Source organism: Nomascus leucogenys, chromosome 13 (genome assembly GCF_006542625.1).
Source record: "Nomascus leucogenys isolate Asia chromosome 13, Asia_NLE_v1, whole genome shotgun sequence".
Taxonomy (NCBI): Eukaryota; Metazoa; Chordata; class Mammalia; order Primates; family Hylobatidae; genus Nomascus; species Nomascus leucogenys.
Window position 1 is genome coordinate 20,568,357 of NC_044393.1, and position 20,320 is coordinate 20,588,676.

The 20,320-nt window shown below is 45.9% G+C and overlaps 1 pseudogene; it reads left to right on the forward strand.

The window, feature by feature from the left end:
* LOC100592463 overlaps positions 1-19,811 on the forward strand; it is a 33,033-nt pseudogene extending 13,222 nt beyond the window's left edge.
* The last annotated feature ends 509 nt before the right edge of the window (positions 19,812-20,320 follow it).

Below are 20,320 nucleotides of genomic sequence, written 5' to 3' on the forward strand. Positions count from 1 at the left end.
GCTGGGACTACAGGTGCCCGCCACCATGCCTGGCTAACTTTTTGTATTTTTAGTAGAGATGGGGTTTCACCATGTTAGCCAGGATGGTCTCGATCTCCTGACCTTGTGATCCACCCACCTCAGCCTCCCAAAGTGCTGGGATTACAGGTGTGAGCCACCGTGCCTGGCCGATTTTTTTGTAGAGACAGGGTTTTGCCATGTTGCCCAGGCTGCTCTTGAACTCCTGGACTCAAGTGATCCTCCTGCCTTGGCCTCCCAAAGTGCTGGGATTAGAGACGTGAGACACCGTGCCTGAAGCAGGACCTTTTCTTGAGCCATCTGGCCCTTGCTAATGCCTAGCAGGCTGGGGTTCTGCTTGCTTTACCTCTATGAGCCCCTCAGCCTGCACCTCACAAAAATAGGGATGAAGCTGGCTCCCGGGGCGGTGGTCAGGATCAGGTGAGAGGGCATGTAGAACTCTTTGTGCTTGTCTTTGTTTGAATTTTTCTGGAAGCAGCCTCTGAGACAAGATTCTCAGTATTATTTTACAAGCAGTTGATTTGGGAGGTGATCCCAGCAAGCACCAGTAGGAGAAGATACGAGACAGGGAATAGGAGGAAGTCAGCAAATGTGTTAATGGGATGAGGACAGCCCAGAGCAACTGGAGCTTCAAGCCTCTGTGAACTCTGGGAGACGGTGCAGAACACTTCTCGGACAGAGGGGAGAGGATGGCCTTCTCCCAGCCAAGCAGGGAGAAAGCTGGGTGTTCATACGTTAACTGCCCAGCTGCCCTTGGTTGAAGCTTGCTTCCAGGAGTGTTCACTCTGGCGTTTCCTGCTTGCTTGATTGGCTGAATCTTCTTCCACAGCCAGAAATTAAGAAGCCCCAGGGCTGGGAGGCAGGAGTTCCCAGCAAGCCTTTGGCTTGTGAAGGTGAGTACTGGGAGGACAACAGTGCAAATTGTGTCTGCTACAGGCGGTCAGCTCCTGATAAGAACTAGTTAATGTAGTCAGGCGTGGTGGCTCATGCCTGTAATCCCAGCACTTTGGAAGGCCAAGGTGGGCAGATCACCTGAGGTCAGGAATTTGAGACCAGCTTGACCAACATAGTAAAACCCTGTCTCTACTAAAAATACAAAAATTAGCTGGGTGTGGTGGCACATGCCTGTAATCCCAGCTACTTGGGAGGCTGAAATAGGAAAATCGCTTGAACCTGGGAGGTGGAGGTTGCAGTGAGCTGAGATCGCACCACTGCACTCCAGCCTGGAAGAAAGAGGGAGACTCTATCACACACACACACACACACACACACACACACACACACACACACACACAAAAAAAAAGAACTAGGTAATGTAGTTGAGCGTGGTGGCTCAGGCCTGCTAATCCCAGTACTTTGGAGTCCAAAGCGGGAGGATCACTTGAGCCCAGGAGTTTGAGACCAGCTTGTGCAACACAGCAAAACCTCATCTCTACCAAAAAAAAAAAAAAAAAAAAAAATAGCTGGGTGTGGTGGTGGGCACCTGTAGTCCCAGCTATGTGGGAAGATCGCTTGATCCCAGGAGTTCAAGGCTGCAGTGAGCTAGAATCGTGGTATTGCACTCCGGCCTGGGTAAGAGAGCAAGAGCTTGTCTCTTAAAAAAAAAAAAAACAACTGTAGATTTAAGCATCTTACCTGTCTCACAGGAGTAGAGAAAAACAAAGACCAAGTTAAAGGAGCTTCTTGTAAACGGACCACTTTTGTCACGTGGTGCACTCCAGTGGACTTTCACCTCCTCCTTCAGATGTGAACCTGCCCTCCCACAAAGACTGAGTAACAGAAGATCATGACACCAGCCTCAGATTTTGGATGAACTCATGAATGCCCGCTTACCACAGTGAAAGGTCTTCTGGTGCCTGTAGGAGACAGGCGCCCATGCAGGGCTGGGGACCTGACCAGGTTCAGGTCTCTCTAAGACAACATGGCAGATGTCAGGTGTTTGGGGAGTGGGGACCATGGGGATAGTCCAGTGGCCCACTGCTGATGGAGGTTGTGAGCTTGCTTGCTTGCTTGCTTGCTTGCTTTCTTTCTTTCTTTCTCTTTTCTTTTCTTTTCTTTTTTTTTTGAGACAGAGTCTCGCTCTCTCACCCAGGCTGGAGTGCAGTGATGCGATCTTGGCTCACTGCAACTTCTGCCTCCTGGGTTCAAGCAATTCTCTTGCCTCGGCCTCCCAAGTAGCTGGAACTACAGGCGCTTACCACCAAACCCGGCTAATTTTTTGTATTTTTAGTACAGACGGGATTTCACCGTATTAGCTAGGATGGTCTTGATCTCCTAAAATCGTGATCTACCCACCTCGGCCTCCCAAGGTGCTGGGATTACAGGCGTGAGCCACTGCGCCGGCCGGTTGTGAGCTCTTTCAAGAGTGAATACCAATGTTTCAAAACATTGGCCATCAACATTTTTGATGTGGCTTGGAGCCATGGGGGGGCTTTGGAATTATCCAACTTTGTACTTTTCCAGCAATGGGACAAGCCATCTCCTGCCTCTGAGCCTCATTTCTCATCTGTAGCATGGACATGTTAATAGGACACCTTCCAGAGTCGAGTTAAGAAGTAAGGGTGGTGCTGCATCATCAGTGCCTGGCATGGTATAGACCAGGAGTTGGCAAATTTTTCCTGTAAAGGGCCAGGCAGTCAATATTTCAGCTTTGTGGGCCGCATGGTCTCTGCTGCACCTACTCAAATTTGTAGCATTAAAGCTACTATAGGCAATATATACATCTTATAAAAATAGATGCTGGGTGGGTGCGGTGGCTCACGCCTGTGATCCCAGCACTTTGGGAGGCCGAGGCGGGCAGATCACATGACGTCAGGAGTTCGAGACTAGCCTGGCCAAAATGGTGAAACTCCGTCTCTACTAAAATACAAAAATTAGCCAGGCATGGTGGCAGGCATCTGTAGTCCCAGCTACCCAGGAGGCTGAGGCAGGAGAATCACTTGAACTGGGAGACGGAGGTTGCAGTGAGCAAAGATCACGCCACGGCAGCCTGGGCAACGGAGCAAGACTCTGTCTCAAAACAAAAAACAAAAAACAAACAACAAGCAAATGCTGACCCTCTGTATAGGGAATGGGCAGAAATGGGAAGAAATGGGGAGATTTTATCTCTTCCTCCTGAAAGGAACAAATGCTTCTTACCTATCTTTGTGTCCTCCTTCGGGCCAGCATGGGGCCTGGGACATGTAGATGCTCAAGAAACGTTTACTGAAGGGAGAAAAACAACCTATAGCATGAAGAAGAGAATGGTATTTGGAGTCAAACAGACCTGTGTCCAAATCAATTTATTCTCTATGTGGCTTGGGCTAAGCCCCTCCTTTTCTCTGAGCCTCTTCATCTATAAAATGGGTGTTAAGAGTAACATCTACTGCATAAGTTGTTGTGTGGGTATTAATGGGCAAAAAGTGTGAATGTTGAAAAATATTTTTAAAAAAGAAAGCATGAATAAAGTCTCTGCTTTCCATGATTTTTAACTCATGGCTCTCAACTCTTAGTTCCCCTGGCTTGAGGGGCATTTTTGTCTCCTCCAATCTGTACAACCAGCTTTCTCTGGCCCCTCTTGGACTCTGGGAGGAAGTGAGGGAGGGCATCTCATCTCTGCAGGAAGGAGGAGTGGTTGTCTGTAATAGAGGGTGGTGGGAGAGTCAAGCTTCCTCTTCTGAATTCAGGACCAGGCAGGCAGTAATTGCAGACAATCAGTTTTTGCCTCAAGGGCTCAGTGTTCGCTGTAAAGAATCAATGGCCAAGAAAGGTGTCTCCCAATTATTTTTCCACTCAAGGTGCAGAGATTACAGAAACACAGCCAAGCCCATTTCAGATCCAGTCCTCCTAGCGCTGGCTGGCAATTACCACCCTACAGACCTCCATCCCAGGGGAATGCTGGGAGTCAGGGGTCTCTCCTTAGAGGGTATGCTCAGACTTCCAAGTGTGTGCAGAACATTTTATGTTTCCACAGAAAAGAGGGAGAAAAAGGAAGGACGCATAGGTCTCTTGGTTCAGTTGTCCTAAAAGCAGACCCTGAGACAAAGATTCAAGTGCATGCAGTGGTCTTGGGAAGTCACCCCGGGAAACGCCATTAACAGGGGAGGGAAGTGAGATGGGGAAGGGACACAGCATATGGGTATATTATCCAATCAGTTACACTTTGGACAACTGGAGCTTCATCTCACCTGGACTCTGGGAAATGGTGCAACATATATATCTCAAAATGGTCCCATCTGAGGGGCAAGGGAGCTGGGGTATTTATACACCAACTCCTGTGGATCAGTAGTTGAAGTGTTACTGGTGGAGGGTGTTCAGGTTCTTGGTGTCTTGAACAAAGAATTGGACAAAACGCACAAAGCAAGGAAAGAATGAAGCAACAAAAGCAGAAATTTATTGAAAATGAAAGTACACTGTACAGTGTGGGAGCAGGCCCTGGATGCAGAATCTTCTCTGGTCCAAATATCCGCGAGAGGTTTTCCACTGGCCACTTGGTGTTCACCTCATGTAAATGAAGTGGTGGCCTGTAATCAGAGGCTGAAGTGAAGTCACAAAGTTACACCCCTATGCAAACGTCTTGGTACTTTCATTTCCCATCTGCCCCACAGAAAAGGTGGGTGTTTGCAAAGGGTGTAGACTCTGGTCCTTTTTTTACTTAGGTATGGAAAGTTATGGTTTTTCTTTCAATTTAGTTCTAGGGAGTCAGCCTGAAAGGGCCTTAGGTTCCCTGCCTCCAGACCCCATTCTCCTGCCTCAGAAGGCTGCTGGGTGGGGGGAGTGGGGGGTGGGGATGGGGGGGGCTGTTAATTACCCAGCACTTCCAGTATCTCTCATTTGGTGGCCAAGAGAGTCCTGAGGCAGGAAATGCAGGTGATGGCAGTTGTTGTGCCCTGAAATGGTTAGACCTAGGGAACAAGCCAGGTAGGTACCCACAGAATCCGCTACAACACAGGTTAAAGGTCCACTCTGGTCCAGGCACTTCACACCTGAGATTATTTATTTATTTATTTTGAGAACTGAGTCTTGCTCTGTTGCGCAGGGGCAGGCTGGAGTGCAGTGATGCAATCTTGGCTCACTGCAACCTCCGTCTCCCAGGTTCAAGCAATTCTCCTGCTTCAGCCTCCCAAGTAGCTGGGATTACAGGCACCTGCTACCATGCCCAGCTAATTTTTGTATTTTTGGTAGAGACGGGGTTTTGCCAAGTTGGCCAGGCTGGTCTCTAACTCCTGCCCTCACGTAATCCGCCTGCCTCGGCCTCCCAAAGTGCTGGGATTACAGGCATGAGCTACCATGCTCAGTCCTGAGATCTATTTTAATCCCCATGTATATCCAAGACTGAACCTTAGTTAACCTCCTTTCCCCAGGCCTCTTCCTCTGGGCTGGAAATGGGGAGGTGAGTGAAGCTCTCATCCTGGGTGCAAAATGTAAGGGGGCACCAGAAAACACACCTTCAAATAATATTTTGATGCAGCATTAAAAAGGAATAAATGAATGCAAAAAAATCCATGGTGAGCAAAAGATCAAACATTTTAATCAAGACAGGATCAGTAATAGTGCTGTGCTGAGCCATATTGAAGCCCGAGGAAAAAGGAAAAATCAGTAACCCTGATCTTGTTCTTCATGGATTTTTTTTGCACTCATTTTGATTTTTTTTAAAAAAATTACTGCATTAAAACATTATTTATCTTTTTTAATGATTTTTTTGGAGGCACAGCCTTATATTTGGTGTCTGGAGTACCTCACTTGCTCACTTTAGTCCTGACCCTGCTCCCTCCCCCATCTTTCCCATCTTACTGCACGGTGCTCAGTCCACTTAGCTGCTCAAGTCAAAAATCTAGGGTTCCCTTGCCCCCCCATTCCCTCCCCTCTCCCTGCTGTACCATTTCTGGACTTTCAGTTCCACCTCTAAGCATCTCTCAAATTTGTCCTTTTTTTTAAAATTCTCCATTGCTACCAGCCCTCTATAAGGACCTCATTCGTGGCCTCCTTTGGGCAGACAGGAAGAGCTTCTTGGATACTCCCTGCAAGCTCTGGTGTGTCCACTCACATCAGTGGCTCCAGCAGACATGATAGTGGCTCTTTGTCTGGCCCTCTGATTTCCACCTCTAAGTCCTCCCACATCTGCGTGAGTTTTTGTTCCAATATGAAATCTGATTCCCACAGTGCTTGTAGAGGCTCTGTTTTTGTGACTGCCCCCTGATGGATCCTCCAAGGCTATGACCATCTCTCTGCTACCTTGGCTGCTCCTTGGTCACCCAGAGGCACAGTCTCAGAGCTTCAATGAAGAAAAACCCCTTCTGATTTCTCCTTATCCTCTCACCTTCTGGGATTTCTATTTTCTTTTTTTCGAGACTGAATCTTGCTCTGCTGCTTAGGCTGGAGTGCAGTGGCATGATCTTGGCTCACTGCAGTCTCCACCTCCTGGGTTACAGCAACCCTCCTGCCTCTGCCTCCTGAGTAGCTGGGACTAAAGGTGTGCACCGCCATGCCTGGCTAATTTTTGTATTTTTTGTAGAGATGGGGTTTCACATGTTGGACAGGCTGGTCTCAAACTCCCAACCTCAAGTGATCCTCCCACCTCGGCCTCTCAAAGTGCTGGGATTACAGGTGTGAGCCACCGAGCTCAGCCCTGGATTCCTATTTTCTTTCCATCCCATACTGGGGCAAGGGCTGAGGGAGGTGGGGGCACTGAGTCCCTGAGCGTCCCAGGCAATGTCTTTCTCTTGGTTGCATTTTCTCTAAATCTCCCTGCCTCCTTGGTTCCACCTCCAGGCTTGGAAGAGATCACCTTCTTCTGAGCTCTTTTACTGAACCCATCTCCTGACTGCTTATAATATATACCAGAGCTCAGACCTCCCAGATTTGCCTTTGCATGGAAAGGGAAGTTTTTGAAATTAAGAACCTCTCTGTATTCCCCACCAGGCTAGGTTTTAAGACTATGGCCTCTGTACAGACTCAAAGCTAAAGGATGGCCTCTTTATTTCAGGTGGGGTCGGCACTCCTCTTGATTTAATGGGGCTGGGGGTGGTGGAAAGAAGAGATTCAGAGCATTATGTCTCACAGGGATGAAAAGTAGATGGATCTATTTGATAGTTTCAAAAATATTAACCCCTTTACACAGTCAAATGGTTCCCCAAGTTCTCAATACCTTTGCTCTTCTCCTGGGCATTCATTATTTCTGGAGAGTTCTGGCAAATTCTATTAAGCGTTTCCTCCCCTTATCGGGGCCATATTTTCTCTCCTTTCAGAGGCCATCTTTGTCTTGGGCACACCAATGGCTCCTTGGCTCACTTCTTTAAGTTCTGAATAGATAAAGAAGTTCCTTGAATCACTGACGGTGAAATCCAGACATTGGGTGGGCACTTCACCAAGGAAAAGGGAGACCTGGATTCCAGTCCTGGACTTGACTGGATCTAATACAGTTCCCGAGTGGAGAATAGGGAAAAGGGTACCCCTGAAGTGTGTTGTTGGAAGGATGAAATGAGATAATGCGTGTATAGTGAAGCTTCATGTAGCAGCTGGCACAGTGAATTTACTCAGGGTCTGTTTCCTCCCCTCTTTCTCCACCTTCTGCCATTCTCTGCTTTCTGAGATGAGTCTCACTGTTCTGGAATTCTGGGCTTCCCTGAGCAGAGCTTAGTTTGTTCACCCACTCTGCAAAGTTAATCCAGCTCTAGGGCACCAGTCCATTGGACTGTTGTTGAACAGTGCAGTGGCTAAGTGGGCAGCTGCTAATCAAATGACTAATTATTAGTGTGACATTCTCAGCACAGAGCCAGGCATGTTGGTCCTCCAGTCCCATGAGCTGAGGATTTCTCTAATGCCATCTGATCTTCATCATTGTTGTACACATACATACACACACTCACATCTTGGATCCTGGCATCTGGGAATCTTGGGTCAGTAGAGGTGATAGGTTAAGGGAGGTGAGTGGCGGAGCAGGGGAGAGACTAGAAGTCCCTCTGGGTACCTACAGGTACCCCTCCCCACCACCCACTGATATGGTTTGGCTGTGTCCCTACCCAAATCTCACCTTGAATTGTAATAATCCCCATGTGTCAAGGGCAGGGCCAGGTGGAGATGATTGAATCATGGAGGTTGTTTCCCCCATACTGTTCTCTTGGTAGTGAATAAGTCTCATGAGATCTGATGGCTTTATAAATGGGAGTTCCCCTGCGCAAGCTCTATTGCCTGCCACCATGTGAGACCTGACTTTGTTCTTCATTGGCCTTCTGCCATGATTGTGAGGCCTCCCCAGCCATGTGGAACTGTGAGTCAATTAAACCTCTTTCATTTATAAGTTACCCAGTCTCAGATATGTCTTCTTTTTTTTTTTTTTATTTTTAGCAGAGACGGGGTTTCACCATATTGGCCAGGCTGGTCTCGAACTCCTGACCTCAAGTGATCTGGCCACCTTGGCCTCCCAAAGTGCTGGGATGACAGGCGTGAGCCACCGCTCCTGGCCAGGTATGTATTAGCAGCGTGAGAACAGACTAATACACCCTCCTTAGCCACTCACCTGCCCAGCCCTTATAGCCTGGGGCTTCCTTTTTGTCACACCTATTTTGAGTCCTGAGCGCAGGCAGATGAGTGGAACATAGTGCTATAAAGCTCAGTGTGCCATGGTCTCTGCTGACCTCTTTACCTCGGTCCTGAATTGCCCCTTCCCTCTGTCCTTGTGCTCCAGTCACAATAATTTCTGTCTCTCTCTCTTTTTTTTTTTTTGAGATGGGGTCTTACTCTGTTGCCCAGGCTGGAGTGCAGTGGCTCAATCCTAGCTCACTGCAGCCTTGAACTCAAGCTCAAGCAATTCTCTCTCTTCAGCCTCCTGAGTAGCTGGGACTACAGGCACACACCACACACGGCTAATTTTTACCTTTTTCGTAGAGGTGGGAGGTCTCACTGTGTTGCCCCGGCTGGTCTCAAACCCCTGGCCTCAAGCAATCCTCCCACTTTGGGCTCCCAAAGTGCTGAGATTACAGGCATGAGCCAGTGCACCAGGCCACAATAACCTCCTTTTGGTGACTAGAAAACACCAAACTTATTCTGCTCAGAGCCTCATCACCTGCCCTGCTGGTCCCCCTGTGTCGATGCCTGTTCTCTTCTCTTCCCATGGCTGGCTTTGCATCCTTCAGATCTTAGCTCACATATCCCTTCTTCAGAGAAGTCTTCCCTGACTATCCTCTCTAAAGAGGACCCTACGGAGATTATTTATTATAGCACTTCACGCACTTTCTTCCTTCACAGCATATATCGCAACTGTAATTTTTCTAACCCACTTCTTCATTTGCTTTTCTACTCCCCCACCAGCTTGTATACTCCATGAGGGCAAGAGCTATTTTGCTTCTGTTCACTACTCCACCACCATCTAGAAGAGTGCAGGCACAGAGTACGTGCTTAGTAAGTATTTATGCAATGAGTGATCTCCATGTTCCTTTTCATTTTATTGTCCTAAATGAATTTTGCAGACAGCCCAATGGGCCATCAGATTGACTCACTTTGAGAATAATTTCTGGGGCCAAATCTCCTTATTTATTTATTTATTTAGAGACAGAGTGTCACTGTCATCCCCTTCTCACTCTTTAGAAGCAGCTGGGGTTGGATCTTTCAACATGTGATGCCTGAGCCTCCTTGAGACCAATCCTGGACTCACATTGCCATGGCCAGCCCAGCAGGCTCCTTCCTTCCTTCTTCTTTCCTTCCTTCCTTCCTTCCTTCCTTCCTTCCTTCCTTCCTTCCTCCCTCCCTCCCTCCCTCCCTCCTTCCCTTCTTTCTTTCTTTCTTTCTTTCTTTCTTTCTTTCTTTCTTTCTTTCTTTCTTTCTTTCTTTCTCTTTCTTCCTTTCCTTCCTTCCTTCCTTCCTTCCTTCCTTCCTTTCTTTCTCTTTCTTTTTTCTTTCTTTTTCTTTCTTTCTCCTTCCTTCTTCTCTTCCCCTCCTTTTTTCTTCTTTCTCTCTCTCTCTTTCTTTTTCTTTCTTACTTTTCTTTCTTTCTTTTTCTTTCTCTCTCTCTATCCTTCCTTTCTTCTTCCCTTCCCCTCCTTTTTTCCCTTTCTTTCTTTCTTTCTTCTCTCTCTTTCTTTCCTTCCTTCCTTTCTTTTTTCTTTCTTTTTGTTTTTCTCTCTTTTCTCCTTCCTTCCCTCCTTTCTTTCTTTCTTCTTTTTTTTTTTTTTTTTTTTTTTTTTGAGACAGAGTCTTGCTCTGTTGCCCAGGCTGGAGTGCAATGGCATGGTCTCGGCTCACTGCAACCTCTGCCTTTCAGGTTCAAGTGATTCTCCTCCCTTAGCCTCCCAAGTAGCTGGGATTACAGGCGCATGCCACCACACTTGGCTAATTTTTGTATTTTTAGTAGAGATGAAGTTTTGCCATGTTGGCCAGGCTGGTCTTGAACTCCTGACCTAAGTGATCTGCCCGCCTCGGCCTCCCAGAGTGCTGGGATTACAGGCATGAGCCACTGTGCCCGGCCTGCTTCCTTTGTAATAAGCAACTCTCCCTACATCTGGTAAGGGAGAGTCAGGGAGTAAGAACTAGTCTTTACTCATAACTAACTCTATGAAAACTGTGTGAACTTGGACAACTTAATCTCAATGGGTGGCAATTTTCCAATTTTTAAAAAGGGAATAACAGTAATAATTTCTCAACCCCAGTTCTATTGACATTTTGGGCTGGATAATTCTTTCTTGGGTAGTGTGTGTGTCCTGTACATCGAAGGATGTTTGGCAGCATCTACCCACTAGATGCCAGTAGCAAACCCAGTTAGGACAATCAAGAATGTCTCCAGACATTGCCAGACATCACCAGGGGGCAAAACCACAACTTTTCCTTTCCTCTTTCCCCCATTTTAAACCACTCCAATAATACCTGCCTTATTGGATTATCGGTAGTTTAAATGAGATAGGTCATGTTAAGTGCTTATTATTATGCTTCACACAGAAGAAGGATTTAATCAATATTTAAAATCTATTACATTATTAACAATGTCATCACATTGAAGGCAGCAGGACTTTCAGGGAATTCTGGCAGATCCAGAAAAATTCACTCTATTGCCCGTGGTATACTGGAGCTGTCTTGTCTGTGCTTCCAAACATTGATTGCTAAATTTTCAGGAAATTTGCAAACCAGTTGTTAAACATAGCCATCCTTGAAATGGGCAATTGTAGGAGTTTTTACATCATGGGAACTGGCAAATACTACATAGCAGGGCTTTATTTTCTGGGAGCTACCTGGCTACCATAGTGCTTCTTTATTAATGCACTAAATGACAAGATCTTGTGGTGAGTCAGTTAACTACTGATATTTTGAAATAGTGATGACCATAAATGATATTTTGAGATATCAACAACTGTAATATGATATGAAAATCAGTGATTTCCACTGGAGGCAAAGTTATTGATATTGGTTTGTTGCCCCCTTTCAGATTTAAAGGAAATGTTAAATTTGAGTTAGAAATAGGAAAAAATAAAGATGTAGTTTCGTTTTTCATCCACAGACTCCCTGAATTCTGTCCATGGACCTCAGTTAAGAACGTCTGCTTTAGGCCTTGCACAGTGGCTCATGCCTATACAATCAGAACTTAGGGAGGCTGAGGTGGGAGGATCACTTGAGTTCAGGAGTTTAATAAGACCACCCTAGGCAACATAGTGAGACCCTGTCTCTACCAAAAAAAAAAAAAAAACGAAGGAAGGGAGAAACAGAAAGAAAGAAAGAGAAAGAAAGAAGAAAAGAAAGACAGGCTCTAGTGCTCTAGTGGTATTGTGTAAATTAACCTGGGCCTTTAGGATCAGACAGGCCTGGGTTTGAAGCCCAAGTCTGCCAGTCACTTAAGTGAGCAACTCTTAGTTTCCTCAGTCTCTAAAATGGGAATCTTAACTTCACAGGTTTGGAATTAAATAAAAGGATGAATTTAAAGCGCTTTAAGAGGGACCTGGCACCAGTAGAGTGTGTATTTGTGTGTGCTTGTGTGTTTATGTGTGTGTGTGTTTGTGTGTGTATGTGTGTGTGTTTGTGTGTGTGTGTTTGTGCGTGTTTTGGGGGAGGGACTTTATCACTTTTCTCCCCATCCCCAGTATCTGCAGAGATCTCTGGATTTGAGCGGTTAAGCCTTAGCCTTAGTGAGAGATCACATCCCAGATGGCGCTCCTGGCTTATCTTTATTTCCAGTTTCTGTCTGGATGAAATATCTGTAACGTGTACACTGGAAAGAACAAATAGAATTATGAGTCACTTTTCACAAAATGTGTAGTGGATTTCACATACTCTCATGCTTGATTTTCCACCATGTTTCAAACTGTTACAAAATGTTTTCTTCCCCCTACTTTAGGACACTGTGGCATAGGTCCCAGTGGAGAAGGGACATGGTATTCCCTTCACCCTTGCCCTCTCTGCCTTCCCCATGGCACAGCAAGCGAAGAAACTTATTCTCTCCCACCCTCAGCCTGGAAGCTCCGTTATTCCCAGGCACAGGACCATTTTTCCAGCTCAGTAGAGTCTGGGGCTAAGATAAAGGAGGACAGAACCATTAGGTATCAATTTATATGTAAATGTGAAAGTTGCCGAAGAAAGAGACAGTTGGCTCTTGTTCTTTAGGAAACATTCCAGCTGGGACCTTCTGGAAAGTAGGCAACAGCGCCTAGAACCCTGAGTACAAACAGGAACTCTAGCCCCCCTCTGTCTCCTTGTCTTCACCCATGGGGAGACTGAGGCCCAAGGTTACAGAGTGAGTAATGTGCAGGGCTGATTACAGCTCCGTGACTGCTCCTGCACAGCAGGGCTACCGTATATGCAAGAGTAGCAGCTCAGGGCAGTTTTGCAGTTATATTTATAGCTATTTTTAATCACATGTAGGTGAATGGGCGGTTTATACAGAAATTTCTAGGGAAGGGGTAGTAACTTTTGGCTCGCTGGGTCATTGCCATGGCAAAGGGTGGTAACTTTCAGGTGTTGCCACGGCAACGGTAAACATGGCACCCTGGTGGGTGTGTCTTAAGGAAAGCTGCTTCCACCCCATCCCTGTTTTAGCCAGTGCTCAATTCTGCCTGGTGTCCGAGCCCTGCCTCTAGAGTCAAGTCCTGCCTCTTACTTCAGGCCTAGGGCTTAAAACCCATAGGTGGACCCCAAAGCCAGTGTTTGGCTGCTTTAATGGGGCACCCTGACCAGAAGGTGCCCTCTGACCAGCCTGTAGCCTCACATTCTCCTTTCTTCCTACTTAGTTAGTTCTGCCTATTGAGGCTGACAAAGACTCTCTTCTTAGACCAAAACTATCACTGGGCTTCTCTGAGCCCTCTGCTCACCTAGCCCTGAGCTTGAGCTTCTCTCTATCCTCATAGAATCCAATTTGAGCAAGAATCCTGCTAAGTCAGTTTAGCAAAAACTCCCCACCCTCGGTATCTTATCACCCTGGCCTGCCTTCAGCAGAAATTCTGTTGCGCTCCTTCCCCTGCTCCTTGGCGATAAATCTCTACTTGAACTGGATGCAGTCAGAGTTGAGTCCAGTCTCTCTCCCTCACTGCAGGACCCCATTCCAGTGGTCCCTATGCTTATGGTCAGGGCCCCTCTTCAATCAAGTTTGCCTTATTGTCTTTAACAAGTGTCATGAGTAATTTTTTCTTTAGTAAGACTCACCTTCTGGCTTGGGAGCTTGAAGCTGAGAGGAACAGTGTACTGTAGACTCCATTCATAAAGATTAAAATAAAGAGTTATTGTGCCCAGTGCTATGCTGTGTATGTATGGAGGACAGTCAGTAGCAGAGGAGCCCTCCCACCTTGGTCCTGAGCTCTATATCAAGGTATCAAGAATTAGAATGGAGAGCTGGGTGCAGTGGCATGCACCTCTAGTCCCAGCTACTCAGGAGGCTAATAAGGGAGGATCGCTTAAGTGCAAGAGTTAGAGGCTGCAATGAGCTATGATGGAGCCATTGTACTCCATCCTGGGTGACAGAGCAAGACTGTCTCTTAAGAAAAAAAAAAGAAGGGTGGCTGGGTGCGGTGGCTCATGCCTGTAATCCCAGCATTTTGGGAGGCCGAGGCAGGTGGACCACCTGAGGTCGGGAGTTCCAGACCGGCCTGACCAACATGGAGAAACCCCATCTCTACTAAAAATACAAAATTAGCTGGGCGTGGTGGTACATGCCTGTAATCCCAGCTATTCGGAAGGCTGAGCAGGAGAATCACTGGGAGGCAGAGGTTGCGGTGAGCTAAGATTGCACCATTGCACTCCAGCAATGAGAGCAAAACTCCATCTCAAAAAATAAAAAAAAAAAAAAGGGAGGGTACTGTGAATGTGGATCAGTGTAGAACCTTCTCCCTAAAGCAAAAGAAAAGTGGGCTTTATCCCTGCTCTGGGCTTTTCTTCTCTGTGGTCAGTCATCTCCATCCAGCTCATTGCCCCAACCTCTTGAGAATAATAGAGTCAGAGGGATGAGTGGGAGATGGAAGGCTGTCGCCCTAGAGGAAGCAACCTCAGCCCTCTCACTTCTTCAGCCACCTGGAAAGTAGTTTTCCAAAAAGGAAAAGGCATCCTCACCTTTGCCAAATGTTCTAGCACCCCTAGCCCTTGAAGATGGCCCATGGCAGTGTTCTTGCTTCTTAGATATGTGGTAAAGAGAGAGGCCAGGGGCTGGAGATGGCATGTGCTGGGGGATGCTGAGCATATCTTTAAACCAATGTATCATGTTTAAGGGTTTGATCTTGGCCTGGTGCAGTGGGTCACGTCTATCATCCTAGCACCTTGGTAGGCTGAGATGGGAGGATTGCTTTAGGCCAGGAGTTTGACACCAGCCTGGGCAACATAGTGAAACCTCATCTCTACTAAAAACAAAACAGAAAATTAGCTGGGTGGGGTGGCCTGTGCCTGTGGTTCCAGCTACTCAGGAGGCTGAGTGAGGAGGATTGTTTGAGGCCGGGAGATGGAGGCTGTGGTGAGCTGTGATAGCACCACTGCACTCCAGTCTGCGCGACAGAGGGAGTCCCTGTCCAAAAAAAAAAAATAAATAAATAATATATGTATATATTTGTTTTGTTTTTTTTGAGACGGAGTCTCTCTGTCTCCCAGGCTGGAATGCAGTGATGCAATCTCGGCTCACTGCAACCTCTGCCTCCCAGGTTCAAGAGATTCTCCTGCCTCAGCCTCCCCAGTAGCTGGGATTACAGACACCCGCCACCACGCCCGGCTAATTTTTTGTATTTTTAGTAGAGACGGGGTTTCACCGTGTTATCCAGGATGGTCTCGATCTCCTGACCTCGTGATCCGCTCTCCTGGGCCTCCCAAAGTACTGGGATTACAGGTGTAAGCCACCGCGCCCGGCCTCTTTCTTTCTAAGAGTTTGACCTTGATCTTAAGAGCAATGGGAAATCCTCAAAGAGATTTAAACAGGGAAGTGATGAGGTCAGACCTGTGGTTTAGAAAAATCTCTCTGGCATCTATGGGAGATAAATGGGGGCAGTGGACAGAAAGATGAATGAACAGGCTGCTTCAGTCATTTACAAGAGATGTAATGGTGCCGAAATCAAAGCAGGGGTAGGGGAGATGCAGACAAGAAGATGGATGGATAGAGACTCGGGAGACAGAACTGACAGCACCTGGTGAGCGACTGGATGTGGGAGTAGGAGAGAGTAATGATATCCAAGATTACGGCTTTAGCAAGGGGTGGGTGGTGATGCTGACATTCTCTGAGATTGGACTGCAGGAGAAGAAGCAATAGCTTTTGGGGGAAAGATGATGAGATTAGTTTTGGCCATGCTTGGTCTGATGACCTGTGGGACATCCAATTAGAGATGTTTGGTTGGAGTTCAAGACAGCAGCTTGGGAGACATTAGCATCTAGGTGGTAATTAAATTGAGAAAAGGACAGGTTTGAGGACAAAATCCAGAGGAAGATGATGGGAGGGATGGAAAGAGGACTGAGAGGTGAAGATCGCAGAGGCAGGAGTCGGGAGCAGGGTGCCATGGAAGTTGATTAAAGGGAGTATTTCAAGGAGACATCTGCCAACAATGCGAAATGCTGGTGAGAGGTCAGATAAGATTAGGGTCTGGCAAAAGTAGGAATTGGGAGTTGAGGCCAGGAGTTCTAGACCAGCCTGGGCAACATAGTGAGACCTCATCTCTACAAAAAATAAAAAAAATATTTAGGCACAGTGTCACATGCCTGTGGTCCCAGCTACTTGGGAGGCTGAGGTGGGAGGATGGCTTGAGTCTGGGAGATGGAGGCTGCAGTGACTTGCGATGGCACCACTGCACTCCAGTATGGACAACAGAGTGAGATCCTGTCTCAAAACAAAAAACAAAAAAACCCAGTAGGAGTTGGGGTGGGTTGGAGAAATAATAGGAGGTAAGGATATGAGACCTGTAGACTTCTTTTCTTCCTCCCTCTCTCACTCCCTCCCTTTCTCCCTTCCTTCCTACAAAGACAAGGAAATAATTACCTGGAATCCTACCACCATGAGATGACCATTATTAACATTTTGGTGCCCAGCCTTCATGTGCATCTCTTTAAGCACCACACCCTGCATACTACAGAAAATTTAACTTATTTTAATTTTATTTATTTATCTTTTAAAGAGACAGGGTCTTGCTCTGTTGCCCAGGCTGGAGTGCAGTGGTGCAATCACAGCTCACTGAAGCCTCAAATTCCTGGGCTCAAGCCATCCTCCCATCTCAGCTTCCCAAGTAGCTAGGACTAGAGGCATGCACAACCACATCAAACTAATTTTTTTTGTTGTTGTTGAGACTAGGGTCTTGCTATGTTGTCCAGACTCATCTTGAACTCCTGGGTGTGTCTGGCCAGAAAACTTAAAGGAGATGATATACATGCTGTTTTTTAAATCATGGATATTCCCCCTTACTTCCATAACAACACTCAACCCTTTATTTTTTGCCTTTACCCATAAGCTGTGTTAACAATCTATGTTCTTCCATTTTTTAAATATATATAATTCTATCCAGAGAGAGAGAGAACAAGAGCGAGAGAGTGTATGTGTGCTGTGTGTGATTGTTTTACAAAAATAGGATTATATTATTCACTCTTGCTTTTCTCCCTCAACCATTCCTCAGTGAAATCCCTTTAAACTTTCTGGAGAGGCTCTGACTTACTTCTTTTAGCGGCCACGTTCTAGCCCATGGTGTGGATGTGCCATGCTCCACTCAGGTGAGTACTCTTATCCACCCCCATTTCACGGATATGCACTTTGCTTCCAGTTCTTGGTCACTAGGAACAGCACTGCAATAAATGTTCTTACACGTGTTATTATAGACAAATACTTTTATTTCTATGGGATAAATTCCCAGGAGTAAAATTTCTGGGTTGAAGAGTATATATATATTTTCCCCTACAATTTTATTATAGAAACTTTCAAATATATGGATAAGTTGAAGAATCGCACATTTTAACACTGATATACTTATCACCTTGCTGTCTTTGCTTAATCATCTAGCCATTATCTAGTCACTCATCTTTTCACTTCTCAATCCGTCTTATTTTTTGGCCCATTTCAATGTAAGTTGTAGACATCAGCATATTCTGCCTCTAAACACCTTGACCTGCATAACTTCAGCTCAACATTTGTTTACAGGTATTTTTCAGATATAATTTATATAAAGTGAATTGCACAAATCTTAAGTGTACCTTTCAACAAGCTTGGACAAAGGCAAACACTTATGAGTCCCAAATCCCAGTTAAGTCATGGGACAGTGACATCAACTCCAGAAAGTTCTCTCAAGCCTTTCCCCAATCTATCCCTACCCCACTCCCCCAAACAACCACTGTTCTGATTTTTTCATGATATATTAATTTTGCTGTTCTGGAATTTCATGTAAATGAAATCGTATAGTGTATATGCTTTTTTTTTTTTGAGACAGAGCCTTGCTCTGTCGCCAAGGCTGGAGTGCAATGGCGCGATCTTGGCTCACTGCAACCTCCGCCTCCCGGGTTCAAGCAATTCTCCCTGCCTCAGCCTCCCGAGTAGCTGGGATTACAGGCACCTGCCACCACGCCTGGCTAAGTTTTGTATTTTTAGTAGAGATGGAGTTTTGCCGTGTTGGCCAGGCTGGTCTCAAACTCCTGATCTCAGGTGATCTGCCCACCTTGGCCTCCCAAAGTGCTGGGATTACAGGCGTGAACCACTGTGCCCAGCCATATATGCTTTTTAGTAAGGCTCTTTGACTATGTGTAATGTTTTTGAGGATTATTCATATTGTTGTTTGTGGCTTTTTAGTGCTCAACCATATTCTATTTTATGAATACACCACAGTATGTTTATCCATTCTTCTGATCTGTTTTTGGCTTTTGATTATTATGAATAAAGCTGCTATGAACACTTGCATGCTAGCCTTTTTGTGGGCATGTTTTACTTTCTCTTGAGTAAATATCTAGGAGTAGAATTGCAGGTCACAGGACAGGTGTATGTTTACTTTTATGACACTGACAGATTTTTTTTCCTAAAGTGATTGTATCATTTTATACTCTCCTCAACAACGTGTGAGTTTTAGTTACACTACATTCTTAACAATAATTGATGTTGTTAGTTTTTAAATGTAGCCATTTGGTAAATATGTAGAGGTATTCCAATGTGATTTTAATTTGTTTTTCCCTGGTGACTAATGAAGGATGAAGCTTTTTTCATGTGCATATGGGCCATTTCCACATTTTCTTGTGTAAAGTGTTTGTTAAGGTCTTTTGCTCATTTTTAATGGGCTGATCTTTTTTGAGATGGGGTCTTGCTCTGTCGCCCAGGCTGGAGTGCAGTAGCACAGTCTTGGCTCACTGAAATGTCCAATTCTGCATTGAGAATTGGACTCAAACAATTCTCCTGTCTCAGCCTCCTGAGTAGCTGGGATTACAGGCGCCCGCCACCATGCCCAGCTAATTTTTGTGTTTTTAATAGAGACATGATTTCACCATGTTGGCCAGGCTGGTCTCAAACTCCTGACCTCAGGTGATCCGCCCGCCTCAGTCTCCCAAAGTGCTGGGATTACAGGTGTGAGCCACCATGCCTAGCCTAAAAAAAAGCTTAATAAAGCAAAATTAAATTAAAAAAGACCAGTCTGGGCATGGTGGCTCACACCTATAATCCCAGCACTTTGAAAGACTGAGGTGAGAGGACTGCTTGAGCCCAGGAGTTCAAGACTAGCCTGGAAAACATGGTGAAACCCTGTCTCTACAAAAAATAGAAAAATTAGCCAGGTCTGATAGTGCATGCTTGTAGTCCCAACTACCTGGGAGGCTGAGGTGTGAGGATTGCTTGAGCCTGGGAAGTCAAGAATGTAGTGAGCCCAGATTGTGCTACTGCACTCCAGCGTGGGCAAGAGAGTAAGACCCTGTATCAAAAACAACAACAACCACAACAATAAAACCACAAAAAACACAAAACATTTTTAGCCTTCCTCCCGCCTGAGGAGCTGGAGCAGCCCAGCTCTGCAGCCGCCACAGCCTGCCCTCAGGATGAAGCAGAGTGCCTGCACCCAGAGCCGTGTCCTTGTCTGCTGGCAGCAGTCACCAGCCCAGCCAGTGCTGTGCCATCCCCACCTGTATTGTGCCCATCAGCAACATGTGCAGCTACCTCATGACTACTGCACCATGCCTGGAGGATGCTCTTCACCACACCCCAGGGATCTTAAATCATTTATGATCAAAAGTTTCTGTTGGATCATTGCAATTCTCCCATGGCTCACACACAGCCCTGCCATCTGTCCAATATCCCAGGAGTCACTAGCCCTGGCACCTCAATAGAAGATTCCTAAGTAGAAGTAAACAACTTGAACAACTTGAACAATCACAACAGGGAACATGCAGTTGAGGATGATGCTCACTTTGAGACGGACATCTGACTTTCCTGCAAGGATCAGAAGAAAAGCAGCAACGCTGATACCTGTGTGTACCTAATTTGGCCAATAGGATCAATAACGAAAAGACAGAAAAGGCAATACTAGCAGTCCCCATTACAGTCTCCACCTGCTCCTCTTCTTCTGGCTGCCAAATGATGGGAAGGTGAGTTTCATCAGACCGTTTCTTCTCCCTGTTTCCTGTTTCCTGTTCCCTGTTCTCCTTCCCAGTTAGCTTAGATTGAAGACCCCTGGTGTATATCTGTAGAGCTAAGCAGCCCATAGAGGAAAACAGTTAAAAACATTTTTTAAAGTGACACATAATAATTATGCATATATATGAGTACATAGTGGTGTTGTGATACATATAATATATAGTGATCAGATCAGGGTAATTAGCACATCCATCATCTCAAATGTTTGTCATTTCTTTGTGTTGAAACATTCACTATCCTCCTTCTACCTGTGTGAAACTATATAAAGTATTATTGCTAATTATAGTCATCCTACAGTGC